The following is a 14,078-nucleotide window of genomic DNA, read 5'->3' on the forward strand; positions in this document are numbered from 1 at the left end:
TTCAAAAAACAACTGGAGCAAAACAAGATGGAAAAAGTGTGGCTGGGCAGACAACTGGGAGGAATAAAAGGGCTCAGGGTTTCCCAAGAACTGCAGCGTCAAAATGATTTAACAGTATCATGTGCCAGCAAAAGAAAGATAATGGGCTCTTAAGAGAAGCCTGCTTCTGGGAGCTAGGGAGGCTGTGTCCCATTGTGTGCTGATTGAGCACGGTGTTTGGATCTGGGATCACTTTTTGAGAAAGACACAAGCTGATAGGCTGGAGAATGGGTAGTAGAAAGCAAATAGGATAAAGGAGAGGGAATAGGATCACAGATCCAAAACTGACTTGAGAGACCATCAATGCCATTTTTATAAATGAGAAAACAGACCCAGAGAGTTAAGCAAAGTAGGGTGACAATTTAGGTCTCCTAACTCCAAGGAAAGGAGTTCCTCCAAGTTCCTTTCTCTTTGCTTCTCAGGAGCACCAGCTGAAGGAATTGGGGATATTTAACAAGAGAAAACAAGGTTGGGCTGCAGGAACATGGTAGCTGTCCTAAGAGGGAGTGGAGTTATTCTGCTAGACCACACAAGGCAGAACTAGAAGTGAAGAGTGAAAATTGATACGAGGTAGGTTTAAACTTGATGTCAGGAGAGACCCAGTGGTAGAGAAGTCCAGAAGTAGGACGGAATCCCTTGGGAATTCTGGTTCCCAAATTCTTTGAGAATCTTGTTTGGGATATTGGAGAGAAGATGGCCCCTCAAGACTAATTCTGAGTAAAGTTGAACAGTCTCTTGTTGGGATTTTGGAAAGAAACATCTTCAGAAGACTGGATGGCCTTTCAGAGCCCCCCAAGACTGTAATTCTGAGTAAAATTGAACAATTTTCTTGTTTGGGATATTGGAAAGAAACCTCTTTAGAAGATGACCTTCATCTGGGGGAGGGGGTGGGGGGAAGAAGGGGAAAAATTGGAACAAGAGGTTTGGCAATTGTCAATGCTGTAAAATTACCCATACATATAACCTGTAAATAAAAGGCTATTAAAATAAAAAAAAAAGTAAAAAAAAAAATAGAAGATGACCTTTCAGAGCCCCTGAACACTGTAATTCTGAGTAAAATTGAGCCGTCTCTTGTTTGAGATATTGGAAAGAAATGTCTTCAGAAGACTGGATGGCCTTTCAGAGCCGCTCAAGAATCTCTAATTCTGTGAACATCAATATAATCTTCCTGCCCTCCATGCTCCTCTTTAGGGGAAGGATGGAAATAGGAAACTGAGGGAAACAGAGATGGGAAAGCCTGTGACCTCCTGCATGGGTCTTGCACATAGCAAGGACTTAATAGTTGAAGTGGATGGTAGAGACGGAAAGATTGAGGAAAAACAGGGAAGCATCTCTTGGACACAGATTTTGGGCCATAAAACTGTGAAATGGGGAAGCCAATTTAGAGATGTTCCCAAGGGCTGATTCCAGAAAAGCTGCCGAGTGAAGATAAATGGTTACAAGAAGACGTGTTGGTGTAAAACAGAGTGAAGGGCCTATATCGGGTTCTCCACTCTGAGCTCCCAGGCTGATTTGTGCCTTTCTAATGGATCAGAACCACCCTTCCCTTTGTTGGAGGTATTCCTGCCCCAAACTTCCCTCCCCTAGTTAGACAATAAGTAACTTCGAGTGGGTTATCATGTCTTTCCACAGTCTGATAGTTCGGTATCTCAGCAATCTGGCTCCAACCTGACCTTTCTGGAACAAATTCTTATTTTTCCTTCACTCTGTGTTCTAGGCAAATGGACAACACAAATTGTCCTTTGATCTTAGCGTTTCACCTCCTGACCCCGGCCATTTGCATTTTATCCCTTTGCCTGGAGTGCACGGCCTGATTCCTGGCCCTTCCTCTCATGATCCCACTCAGGTGCGGCTCTGGGAAGCCTTTCCTCCGTCTGCCCCCCACCCCGTCTCCCTCCCTCAGGTTTCCCCGGTCTGGCCCTTACATCCTGCCGGGTGGTACCTTTCCTGCCCATGCTATCCAGCGCTTGCCCTTTCCTTTTTCAGGCTGGCATCCCTAGGGCTGGCCGTGGTACAGGGCCTACTGTAAGGCTTTTGTTGAAACAGATTATTCATGACAACTTCCCGCAGGACTCAGTGTAATTATTTACAGATGGCGAGGCGCTCGGTCAATATTTGGGGAACTCAGTCCAAATGAAGTGAGGATGAAGTAGGAAGAGGAATTGGTCATGTCCCCCAAAGCCGATACACCAGGATGGCGTTACCCACCCCCAGCTCTGACATAGAACAGCCGGGCTCTGCCCCACGGCGTCCATTTTGGGGGGATTCCGCCCCGAGAAGCTGCTCCTGCAGCCCAGCGGATGGTCCTGCCTCCCCTGTTACTGCTCCCTCTCGCCCCACCACGCCCTTGCCACCCAGGCTGGCACTCGCAGTTGGCTGGCGTGACTCAGCCAACTGAACAAACGATGGTGAGGAGGCGTGGGTTCACCTCAGGAGGCCTCCGAGTCCCCGCCGCAGTCCTTTCCATCCCTGGGCCCCATCGATTTTGCCTCCGGTGTTGGGATTCCTTGCTCTGGCTATCTCGTATTTATTGTCCATATCTCCGTGTGTGTAACCCAGCAGATTTTGCTCTCCTCACATCTGTCTGTATTTGCTGTGCTTCAAAGGGTAGCCTAGGGGCTCGGGAATGACCATCTGCCCCGCCATTACTCCCCCGGGTCCTTGGGGACCTGCCATCTGTCTTGCGCCTTTCCCTAAGTACTGCCCGAGCTTTCCTGTCCCAACCTCTAAACAGAAACAGGAGACCTTCATGGCAGGTTCTGTCTCTTCTACAGAGAACGTCAGCTCCTCGAGAGCAGGGACAGTTCCAATGTTACATCCGCTCTTAGTGGGGGGCTGAACAATCGGTGCTTTCCCATTACATCTGCACAGGATGGCAGCACGGCGGCAGGACGGGGGTTTCTGGAGACCTCCAAGGGCATCCCCTCAGCAAGGGACCAAGGCCAGGGCCTTAGGTCAGGAACTACGGGATGGGCCATTTGCCTCTGTCCAAGGTCAGGGCAAGGCAGCGAGCCAGATCAGGCAGGTAGGAGTCTGGAGAGTGTAAGATGGGCAAATCTTCACAGGAAGGAAAAAATCAGCCCAGCAGTCCCAAAGTAAGCAGTCTGGATGGCGGGCAGGAGGAGACACGGGTCATCCTAAGGCCTGGACCAAGGGGAAGCCTTCCACATTCTTAGTCTATCTTCCCCCTTCAATGAAAAGAAAAACATAATATGAACGGAATAAATGTCAGCAAACACACACACTTCTAATTGCAAAGAAAAACTGAAAAAAAAAGTTTGAATATGAAACAATGAACTTGTATCGCGTACAATCTGTTGTTGTTATTGTTTTTTTTTTAAATACACATTAAATTTAACACTAGTACCCACCCTTCCCTGTTTGTTTGTATCTTTTTCTGAACTTCCTTCTGTCTGTTCCGGGCATTTTTCAAATGTTTCATTGATGCTCTTTTCTTTCTCTTTACACCCTTGTCCATTTGGGGTCAGGGAGGGCAAGGGAAATGAAATTAATTGGCCTTGACTCTGAGACAAAACTCTGGATCAGCTGGAATATTCCCGGGTACCTTCTATCAAGGCACGTCTGGTCAGGGGGCTAGGAGACGAGGCAAGAGAAGGCTGTGGTATGGGATGCACCCGTTGCTAAGGGTGACCAGACACCTGGTGTCTGAGCCAGGACACCTGGGTTCAAGTCCCCCTCTGGCACCTACTGGCTGGATGGCCTAGGGGAGGTTATCTCCAAATGTACATCTTGTCTCTGAAATTACATCTTGTATGTACATCTTCTCCCCCATTCAGCTGTGAGCTCTTTGGGGGCAGGGACTGGGTTTTTTTCCTTCTTTGTAATTCTGCACTCAGAACCTGACACGTAGGTGCTTAATAAATGCTTCTTGTTATTTTTGATCATATTGTGGAGGAGGAAGGGGAGGAAGAGGAGGAAGAAGAGGAGGAGGAGGAGAGTGCATTTCAGGTATGGGATGGCCTGAAGCCAAGAGTTGTGCTCAGGAAATAGCCAGACTGGCATTTCCTTAACTTCTCACTACCTCCAGACAGCTGCCTTCAGTTGTAGAGAAAAAGGTGCTGACTTGGACTGGTTGAGGGAATTTCCTCACTATGAAAGGAAACTGGAAAATTGCACAAGAACCAGATTGTGGAGGGAGTTGCGTACTAAGCATAGAGCTATCGTGGGTTTTTGAATGTATGTTGGGTGAGGGGGGTAGAGTGGGAGGAGAAAGCTAAGATAGGATCAGGTCTGTGTTTGAAGAATGTCAATGAATGGCTTGGAGAGGGGAGAGATTGGAGGCAGGAAAATTGAGGAAGATACTATTGTACTAGTCCAGGAGTGAGGTGATAAGAGACTGACCTAGAGCAGAAGCATTGGAAGTAGACAGAAGAGAGAACACATGTAAATAATATGGAGGATGTAAGGTCAATAAACCTTTCCCACATGGAGATGAAGGTGAGATAAGACCAGGTTCTGAGACTGAGAACCCCGTGAGTGTGAACATTTCAAGCTTGAATTGGAGACTGTTTTAAAGCTATCGTGTTCATTGTGATTCATATAATACTCCTTTCTCTTGGTTCCCATCTCTAACCATTCATCCTTGATCTCCTTTTTTTGTTGTTGCTTATTCTTTTACTTTTTACTTTTTTAATTAAAACTTTTTATTTACAAAGTATACGCATGGGTAATTTTTCAACATTGATCCTTGCAAAGCCTTCTGTCCCAAATTTTCCCCTCCTTCCTCCCAACCCTCCCCTAGATGGCTGGTAATCAAATACATATTAAATATGTTAAAGCCAACATATGTATACATATTTATTTACACAGTTACCTTGCTGTGCAAGAAAAATCAGATCAAGAAAGAAAAAAAACTCAATCTTTTCCAAAGGAGGATCAACTTCTACCATACATTAAGGGGAGGATTCCCCCCAAACTCTGCTCTGTGTCCTCTTCTTTTCTTTCCCGACTACACTCTCTCCTCTGATGATTTTGTTTATTTCTTTAGATCATCTCTATGCAGATGTAAGCCAAACTTAATCTTTCTCCTGATTCTTATATTACCATACAATTATACATTTTATATATATCTATATTGCTAGACATTTCTATTAGAATTTCTTATAGACATCTAAAACTCAACATTTTTACAACAGAATTTGGATTTCTCCCACAGGTCCTGATCCTCAAAACTTATTTCTATTAACGTTAATAGAAATTACCCAAGTTTGCAACCTTGACACAAAAGCTGGTGGGATCTTTGACAGAAATAGGAAAGGCTTTTTTTTGGGGGGGGGGGAATGTGAGGTAAGGATAGGGAGAGGAAAAATAATAAATCCTCTTTGGGCCATGTTGAGTTTGAAATGCCTATACCCGGATGGAAATGTCCATCAGGCAGTTGATGGTGTAGTCAGTCAATAAGCATTGCTAAGTGCCTATAACATGTGCTGGGGGGAAGTCTGCTGGAGAAAGGCAAGATGGTTCCTGCTCTCAAGATACTGCTGAACCAGCTACTCTGCAGAGCAATGCTCAAAGAACTGTAAAAGCAAATACCCCTTGATTCAGCAGTGTCTGTATCCCAAAAGGATTATAAAGAAGGGAGAGGGACCCACATGTGCAAAAATGTTTGTGGCGGCCCTTTTTGTAGTGGCAAGGGACTAAAACTTGAGTCAGAGAATGTCTGAATAAATTGTGGTACATGAATGTTATGGAATATTATTGTTCTGTAAGAAATGACCAGCAGGATGAATACAGAGAGGCCTGAAGAGACTTACATGAACTGATGCTGAGTGAAGTGAGTGAAGGAGAACGTTGTACACAGGAACAACAAGATTATGTGATGACCAACCATGAGAGACTTAGCTCTTCTCAGCAATGTAGTGAGCCAAGGTAATTCCAGTAGACTTTGGATGGAAAATGCCATCCCCATCCAGAGAGAGAATTATGGAGACTGAATGTCGATTGAAGCATTTCCCTTTTGTCTTGATTTTTTTCATAACACAACTGTTTATGTTTAAAATGATAATCTATATCAGATAGTTTGCTGTCTTGAGAAAGGGGAGGGAAAAATTGGAACTCAAAATCTTACAAAAATGAATATTGAAAACTATCTTTTTGGAAAAATAAAATAGTATTGAGGGAAAAAAAAACTATACAGTCTAATGGGGGAAGTAAACAGGCAAAGCCCTATGTACAAACATGCTATATATAGCATAAATTGGAAATAATTAAAGAGGAAAAGTATTAGAATTAAGGAGGATCAGAAAAGGCAAGATTTTAACTTCAACTAGAAGGAAATCAGGGGAACCAGAAATAAAAGACTGGAGAGAGGAGATAAAGAAAGGAAGATTCAGCACAGAAAGTGAGAGGCAGCCTTGACAAGTAATGGGGATGGGAGATGAGGATGACCTTTATGAGGAACTGAGAATGAACTTATTGGAAGCAAGAGAGCCAGTATTGTTCTTCCCTAAGCTAGTGAAGCTTTAACAAATAGTCACAATCCAAGCTTTAACTGAGACGATACCCTTTGAACTCATTTACAGGAATGCAGATTCAGAGCTGGGAAAGATGGAAAGGTTATCTATCCATAATCCTACTTTGCAACCCAGGGAAGTCAGAGGATATGGGAACTAGGTAGCAATGGCAAAATTAGAACTGACTATGGGTCCTCTTGTTCTAGATTTAATATACTTTTTCCTTTTCTTTAAATTTCATTTTTTATTCTGAATTTTGAAACACCAGAATAAAGAACATTTCCCCGTAGAGACCAGAGCACATAGAGGATTGAATCTGAAGACATATCATTTCCGTTTGGGTTTGTTTTTTTTTTTTTATGTGATGCCATCTATTCCTTTTTAAACTGCTGATTGGCTGTGTTTCCTTCTCAACTTCCTTTTGCTCTCTTAAGCACATTTTAAAAAAGCTTCAATGACTTTTTTTGCTCTAGCATTACTTTCCCGTCGTGTTTTCCCCACTGCACCACATCAGCATTAGACTTTTGCCCACAGAGACAGTGCTATACATATCCCCTGGAAAAGCCCAGGTGGTATTGGAGCTGGAGCCCACCCCTGTCCAAACGATATTATATTCTACGTTATTATTGTTAAGGTGAGGTATGTAGGATGTCTACCTGACTGTCACCTGTAGGTCCCAGAAGTAGCAGCCACACCTGGGAGATTGCCCCGGTAGACCACGTCGAGGGCAGCGGACAAGCCCCAAACTCGTCCCTGAGGTAGAGGAGGTCCGTCCCCTGGAGACTGTGTGGATGAGGTAATTTTCCCCAGCAGCTGTGAAGTTGGCTGAAGCAGGTGCCGTGGAACGCTCAGAGCCTGGTCGGTCGGGAAACGACAAGATGACCCACTGCATCCTGGGCCATCCCTGGTCACCGTGACCTCATCCTGTTACTGGACTTGGAGGACACTGGAGTACAATTCTCGTACCAGTCGAGACATTGTCCTGGGATGGTTTTCTCTGAAAATGAAGAGCAAACAATAACAACCACAACCATATTATTAATATAGAGAATGTTATATAGAAATGATATAGAAATGGAGACAATTATATAGAAATGGAGACTTACCATCAAATATAACAATGTTTTTTCAATATCTCCAGAGATCCAATAATGTCAAAATAAATCTTAGTTTCTACTCCTTGGTAGGGGAAGCAGGAGCACCTTCCTAAGCCCTTGACACTTTCCAGGTCATCCCAGCTCCAAGACACTGGGGGAGATTCTGAGACAGAAGGATGGATGGCAGGGGATTGTTTGGGGGCAAAAAAAAAAGATCAGGTGTGAGATGGATCAGGCAAAATATAGAATAAGAAGGGGGTGTCAGTGGGCAAAGTGGTCAGGGGCCTAATCTCATAAGTTTCTAGTCTGCCAAAAGACTGAAGCCAATTTCTGAGTCAACAAGATGGAGGGCTAGATATTTTCTTTGATCCCTAAGAGCTTTCAAATCTCTCTAGAACAGAAATTATGTACCAGAGATAAAACATCTCCAACTGTTTCCATGTTCTGAGATACCTGGAAGCCCCAAAAAGGTTCAACAACAACAACAGCAAATTACAAACTGATATTTGGGATCCCTGAGCTCACTCAGCACCCTCTCTCCACTCTCCCACACCATCAGCAGTAAGGCTACCCTAACAGACCCAAGGTTATCACAAAGCTCTCAACAAAACCCACCCAAACATCTTGGTCTCCCCTCCCTGTTTCCAGTGCCATGGAGATCCTGGCTCCAAGCTTTGGGAATTTGCCCTGACTGTGACAAATAACTGGGAGTCCACAGCCCTTGAGGAACAAAAGGCTACTGGAGGCAACCACCCGGTAGTATCAGTGCTGCAAAGCTCTCATTACTAGTGCTGGGGTAAAGAGCTAAGGAAAGAGAGACAGGGAAAGAGGGAGAGAGGAAGGAAGGAAGGGACGGAGGGAAGGGGAGAGAGACAGAGACAGAGAGAAAAAGAGAAAGAAACAGAGAGAGAGAAACAGAGACACATACACACAGAGAGACAGACAGACACAGAGAGAGAATCAGCTGAATGCTGGTCAGGAAAAGATGTTCAACTACAAAGGAAAGGACATTTGAAGGAAGAAAGGAAGAAAGAAAGAAAGAAAAGAAAGAAAGAAAGAAAGAAAGAAAGAAAGAAAGAAAAGAAAGAAAGAAAGAGAGAAAGAAAGAAAATGAAAGAGGAGGAAAGGAGAGAGGAAGGAAGGGGAGAAAGAAAAGGAGAAGGAAGGAAGAGATGGAGAGAGGAAGAAGAAAAAGAAAGGGGGAAGGAGAGAAGGAGGGAAAAAAGGAAGGAAAAAAGGAAAGAAGTGAAAAAAGAAAGGAAGAAAAAAGAAGAAAAAAAAAAGAAAGAAGAAAGGATGAAGAGGGAAAAATGAAAATGTTATTCCATGGGGTGAAATAATTTCTTTCTACCATGACTTGAAGGGAATTTTTGACTCTTTTAGGAAATCCTCTGATTACAGAAAAATAGGCACTATCTCATATGGAGCAAAGGTCTGGTCATTACATTTGGTTAGGAGGCCTCAGGAGCCATCCAGATTTACTGGAATAGGAGACACATGTCATGACCTGCTTGTCTCCCACCCCTGCATTCTTCAGTCCTTAAGTTTCTGGGGACACAACCCCCACCTGTGGGTCTGGCTCCACCCCAAGCTCTGGGACTGATCCTTCCCTAAGGCAGGTGAATAGGGAGAGTCTGGTTCAGTAGTTCAGCAATGAGTCAATCTTTACTACAGATCCTGTTTGGCTGTGGAAAAAGCAGTGAATTTGCAATCAGAAGACTTTAGATTCCAGCTCTTCTCCTTACCATCTTACCAGGTCACTTTAATCCTCCGAGTCTTATAGCTATTATTTTTAAACATTTAAAATTTAAATATTGAACCCAGTTAAACATTTAAAATTTATTAGACTTCTTGATCAAAATAATTGAACACGTATTGACAATCCCATGGGGTTAGTACTGAGATGTTTAGGAACAAGGTGGGCTTCCATGACTCCCCTCTGCACCCGTGGCCAACCAAGAGATACCGGAGTAAGATGTTCTTCTTTTGGAGTCTCAGTCCATTCTCAGCGTCAGGGCTCTGTGGACAGATCTAGCTTCCCAAAATGAGGCTGACGGAACACTTTCATTTGGACTACGAACAGAATTTGAAGCTTCTGCCCAAGTCATGACTCTGGTATATTCTTTAATCCCCTAGCAGTAGTTCCATAGCACCTACTACCCATGAATTTTTATACCTTTAATTAATCAGGATATTCCTCGTGTCAAATATTTTACTCTGCTAATAAAATCTTTATGAATTCACACTGATGGTTTGACACAGCAAATTCTATCTGCTGCCTTGAATTGTAATATAAATTCAGCATGCAGGTAACAGTACCAATATTTTAAACAGTGTATCCCTCCCTGCCCCCAAGTCCTAAAAAGGTTAAAAAAAAAAACAAACCCAGTTCTCACATCTCTTAAATGGGAATGTTGGGTAAGAAAATCTTATTCTTAACTTGGGTTTCAGAAAATTGTTTTAAAAGATATCTTGAAAACTATTTTTCACTAAAATTGGTTTTCCTGACAATCTTATAGATCTCATTTTGTTTATTGCAAAACATTACTCTGAGAAGTCCAGAAGTTTCATCAGACGGCTGTCAGAGATCATCACGCACACAAAAGCCTAAAATCTCCTTTATGGCTCTAACCTCCTGTGATTCCACATTCCTCTCTTGAACTTCAGGTCACTCTTCCTGGGCCTCTGAAGCCCATGACCTATAGGTTGTAGGAACTAAGTTTCTTGTTCTTGTTCTGGGTCCCTTTTACCTATTGCCTCACCCTGCCTGACTGGACTTTGGATCACCTGTGTCACACTTAATTGAATTGATAACCTTGGCCTTGGTTTGGAACTTTGGTAAACACTATATATACATCTGCAATAAAAGAAAATAAAATAATACTCTAAGTTGGTTAAACTCTGGTTAGTCTTAATGACCAATTTCCTTCCTGGAAGAACAGTACTGAAAGGAAAGTACTCTCCTCTCGGTAGAGCGATGGCGGCCATACATGGAGAAGGTGGTCTATGCTATCAGGCAGCGGCTCCTGGGATAGTTCTGGTGGATGGTTTCTTTCCCTGTCATTTTAAAAAAATCAATCATGAGAGAAAAGAGACTTAAGAACAAATAGCTAAAAACAAAAGAAAAAGAGTCTTAACTATCCTTTCCCCTGTGAAGGAAGGAAAGATGGTCCTGCTTTAGGATTAATATCTTTTTATACTTGCCTCTTAGGTAACCCCATTTGAAGGTTTCTGGCAAGCTTTCCATGTTGGAACAGATTAAAATTATGGGAAGATTTTCCTTACACGGAGCTGAAATCCACTTCTCTGTAACTTGTCCTATTCTCAGAGTCCGAGCGGATCAAGACAAATCCCTACAACCCTTGTGATACTGGAACAAAGGTATCCCACTCCCCAAAAGTCTTCCCCATGTTCAGCGTTACCCATTGTTGTGCTGTGGTCTCCAGGGCTCACCTCCCTTCTTTGCCTTTTTTGGGATGTTCTCTCACTTGTGGTGCTCGAAAGGGGAACGTGTTGCTTCAGAGGTGTTTGGACAAGGATAGCGCATATAGAGACACATAATAATTACTTAATAAATGCTTATTCACTATCTGATTGGCTGGCTGGTGACCAGTCCCCCACACTGGGTTATATTCAGCCCACAGCATTCCCTAGCAGTGAGGTAGCCCAGTGAACAGAGTTCAGGATTTGAAGTCAGGAAGACCTACTAGCAATATGACCCCATTTGTCTCAACTGTAAAGTGGGGATAATGACAGTATCTACCCCAAAAAGTTCTCATAAGGATCAAAGGATATAGGTGTGAAATTTTTTGCATGTTGTCTGGTAAGTAGCTGGGTGCTATATAAATGTCCATTCTCTTTCCTTTCCCAAGTGCGACCCCACACAATTAAAATAATTGGAAAATGCTTAACAAAAATGAAATACAATAAAATCTAGATAATAGTATATGCAACTGGCACAGATCTTTAGGGCAGATTAGTGCCTCATTTGGCACCATTACTAGAGAGTTTAAAATCTTCTAAAATCCCTAAATCTTTTTCAGACTCTGCTGACTCTACTCTTTGTCCTGGAGAGCAGGACTTTTGTCACCACTTTCTAAGTTCACATGTGCAGACTCAACCTTCAGAAGCAATTTCTTCATCTCTCAAATAAACTTGGGTGACTTGCCACAAAGAACTGATACCTTAGACAACCACATGGTTCAAGGAGTAAAAGACTAAGAAAGATGCATGATTCATTTGGAAATAAACATAATTTCCTTTTGAAAGATCAAGGATTTTAAAAATGTTTTGGGCTCCACAAAATATCTCCCCTAATGTCTTATCATGGTGGTCAGAGATTTCCCAAGTCTATTCTAGGAATTAAAGATTCTAGGAGCCTGGGAAGAACCCAGAGACTGGTCAATAGGAGAGTAATTGTCCAGCTATCGTGATCAGTGACATAGGTAAAAAGAGCCGATGCCCTCTGTATGATCAGTCCCCTTCCTGCTTTCATGGTGAAAGCTGTGGAGTGAGACAGAACAGAAGGTGCTAAGAATCCTACAGGGCTTAGACTAATAAAAATGGCATTTTCACCAAAATAAAAGCAGGAGACATGAAGTTGTAGATAAATAGAACAATGATCAACATGTTTTCCTCCTTATACATTCAAAGGAAACAAGAAATATCATTTCATGGGACACTTGTTTGGGAAGACAGCCAGCTAGAGAAGTGGATAGATTTCTGGGTAATTGCAGCTCATGTCCCCGTAGAAAAAGCAAAGAAGTAGAGAACATCTAATTAATAAATAAGCAGAGGATTTGTATTAGTAAGGGCCTCCATACTAGGTCAATATACATTTTGATAGTGTAACTGTAGGTAGGCAGATGGTCATTTTAGGATCCTGAAATCTGAAAACGAAGGACTACTCAGAAAGGATCTATGTCTCATGAATCCTTTTTTAAAAAGAAAATTGTCAGAAGCCATTAGTCATGGTTAGAATAAGGAATATCACTTAAACAGAAAGTGAAATTGACTGTGCTTTAGCAGACAGGAAATGATAGGTTTTAAGGTGAGAGTCATTTCAGAAATAGGGGTTTTGGTGGAGTTGGAATAGTCTATTGACTGACTAGAAAAAGGATAAAAACTTAGAGGAAGAGTAAAAATATCAGATGAGAAGAAAAGATAATTACAACTAGCAGAAACTGTAGTAATTAGCCAACAAGTATTTATTAACTTATATATTATATATATATATATATATATATTATTAACTATAACTATATGCTGGCTAAGCACTGGACCTATGGGGATTTTTTGGTAGTTTATCGATTCAGGTAGGTGTCCTCTGAAGTTCAAGTTTTACAGAGTTGCCCTCAGTACTGACAGGTTAAATAGCCTATTCAGAGGTCACACAGAACAGCCAGTATGTAACAGAGATGGAAACTGAAAACAGTTCTTCGTGGTTGCAAAGCTAGATATCTAACTGTATTGTGGGTGGATGCCTCTTATCGAATCTACAAAGGTAATTATAGCAGCCTTACAGAAGTTATTAACTTTTAAAACTGGGAAAAAGGAGAAAAATTAAGTCATTGAATTTATCACTCTTTCTTTGATATTAATGTTATATGAGAAGGCTGAAAATAACCTAGAAATCAAGAGAGGGAAAGAAAGAAAGAAGGAAGGAAGGAAAGAAAGAAAAGAAAGAAAGAAAAAGAAAGAAAGAAAGAAAGAAAGAAAGAAAGAAAGAAAGAAAGAAAGAAAGAAAAAGAAAGAAGAAAGAAAGAAGAAAGAAGGAAAGAAGGAAAGAAAGAAAGAGAAAGAAGGAAGGAAAGAAAGAAAGAAAGAAAGACAGAAAGAAAGAAAGAAAAAGAAAGAAGGAAAAAAGAAAGAAAGAGGAAAGGAAGGAAGGAAGGAAGGGAAAGAGGGAAGGAAGGAACAAAGGAAGGAAGGAGGGAAAGAGAGAAGGAAGGAACAAAGGAAGGAAGATGATAGGATAGCCTCACAAGTACATTTACAAAAGAATAAGGAAGAGAGAGGCAGGATACCAGCAATGTGACTTCACACAACACCAAAAGAGAAAAATATAAGACTTGTCATGAAATCCAGCTAAGCCAAACCACTTAGTAAACATGTATATGTGAAAGTAGAAAGAGGACAAAAAAGGACAAAAAATGGAACACATTTGTCAGTATTTCTCTGTAATCTAATAATGATCTAGTATTTTCTAGTAATCTACTATCATCAGTGATGATAATGGAACTACTACATCTGGATCTCATCCACTTGGAACTCAATATATTCCATGAGAGAGGATCAAGAAATTGAGAAGAGTAGCTTCATTTGACTAAAAACAGGGGAAAAAAAATCTACTCTGCAAGCAAATCAATTTTTTTAAAGGCACATAAAGACCTAAAAGAGGAGAAAATTCTAAAATATTGGAGAAATTTATGAAGGGTGTCCCATTTCAAACACTTACTGTGTAGCCCTT

This window comes from Antechinus flavipes, chromosome 3 (genome assembly GCF_016432865.1).
Source record: "Antechinus flavipes isolate AdamAnt ecotype Samford, QLD, Australia chromosome 3, AdamAnt_v2, whole genome shotgun sequence".
NCBI classification, from domain to species: domain Eukaryota; kingdom Metazoa; phylum Chordata; class Mammalia; order Dasyuromorphia; family Dasyuridae; genus Antechinus; species Antechinus flavipes.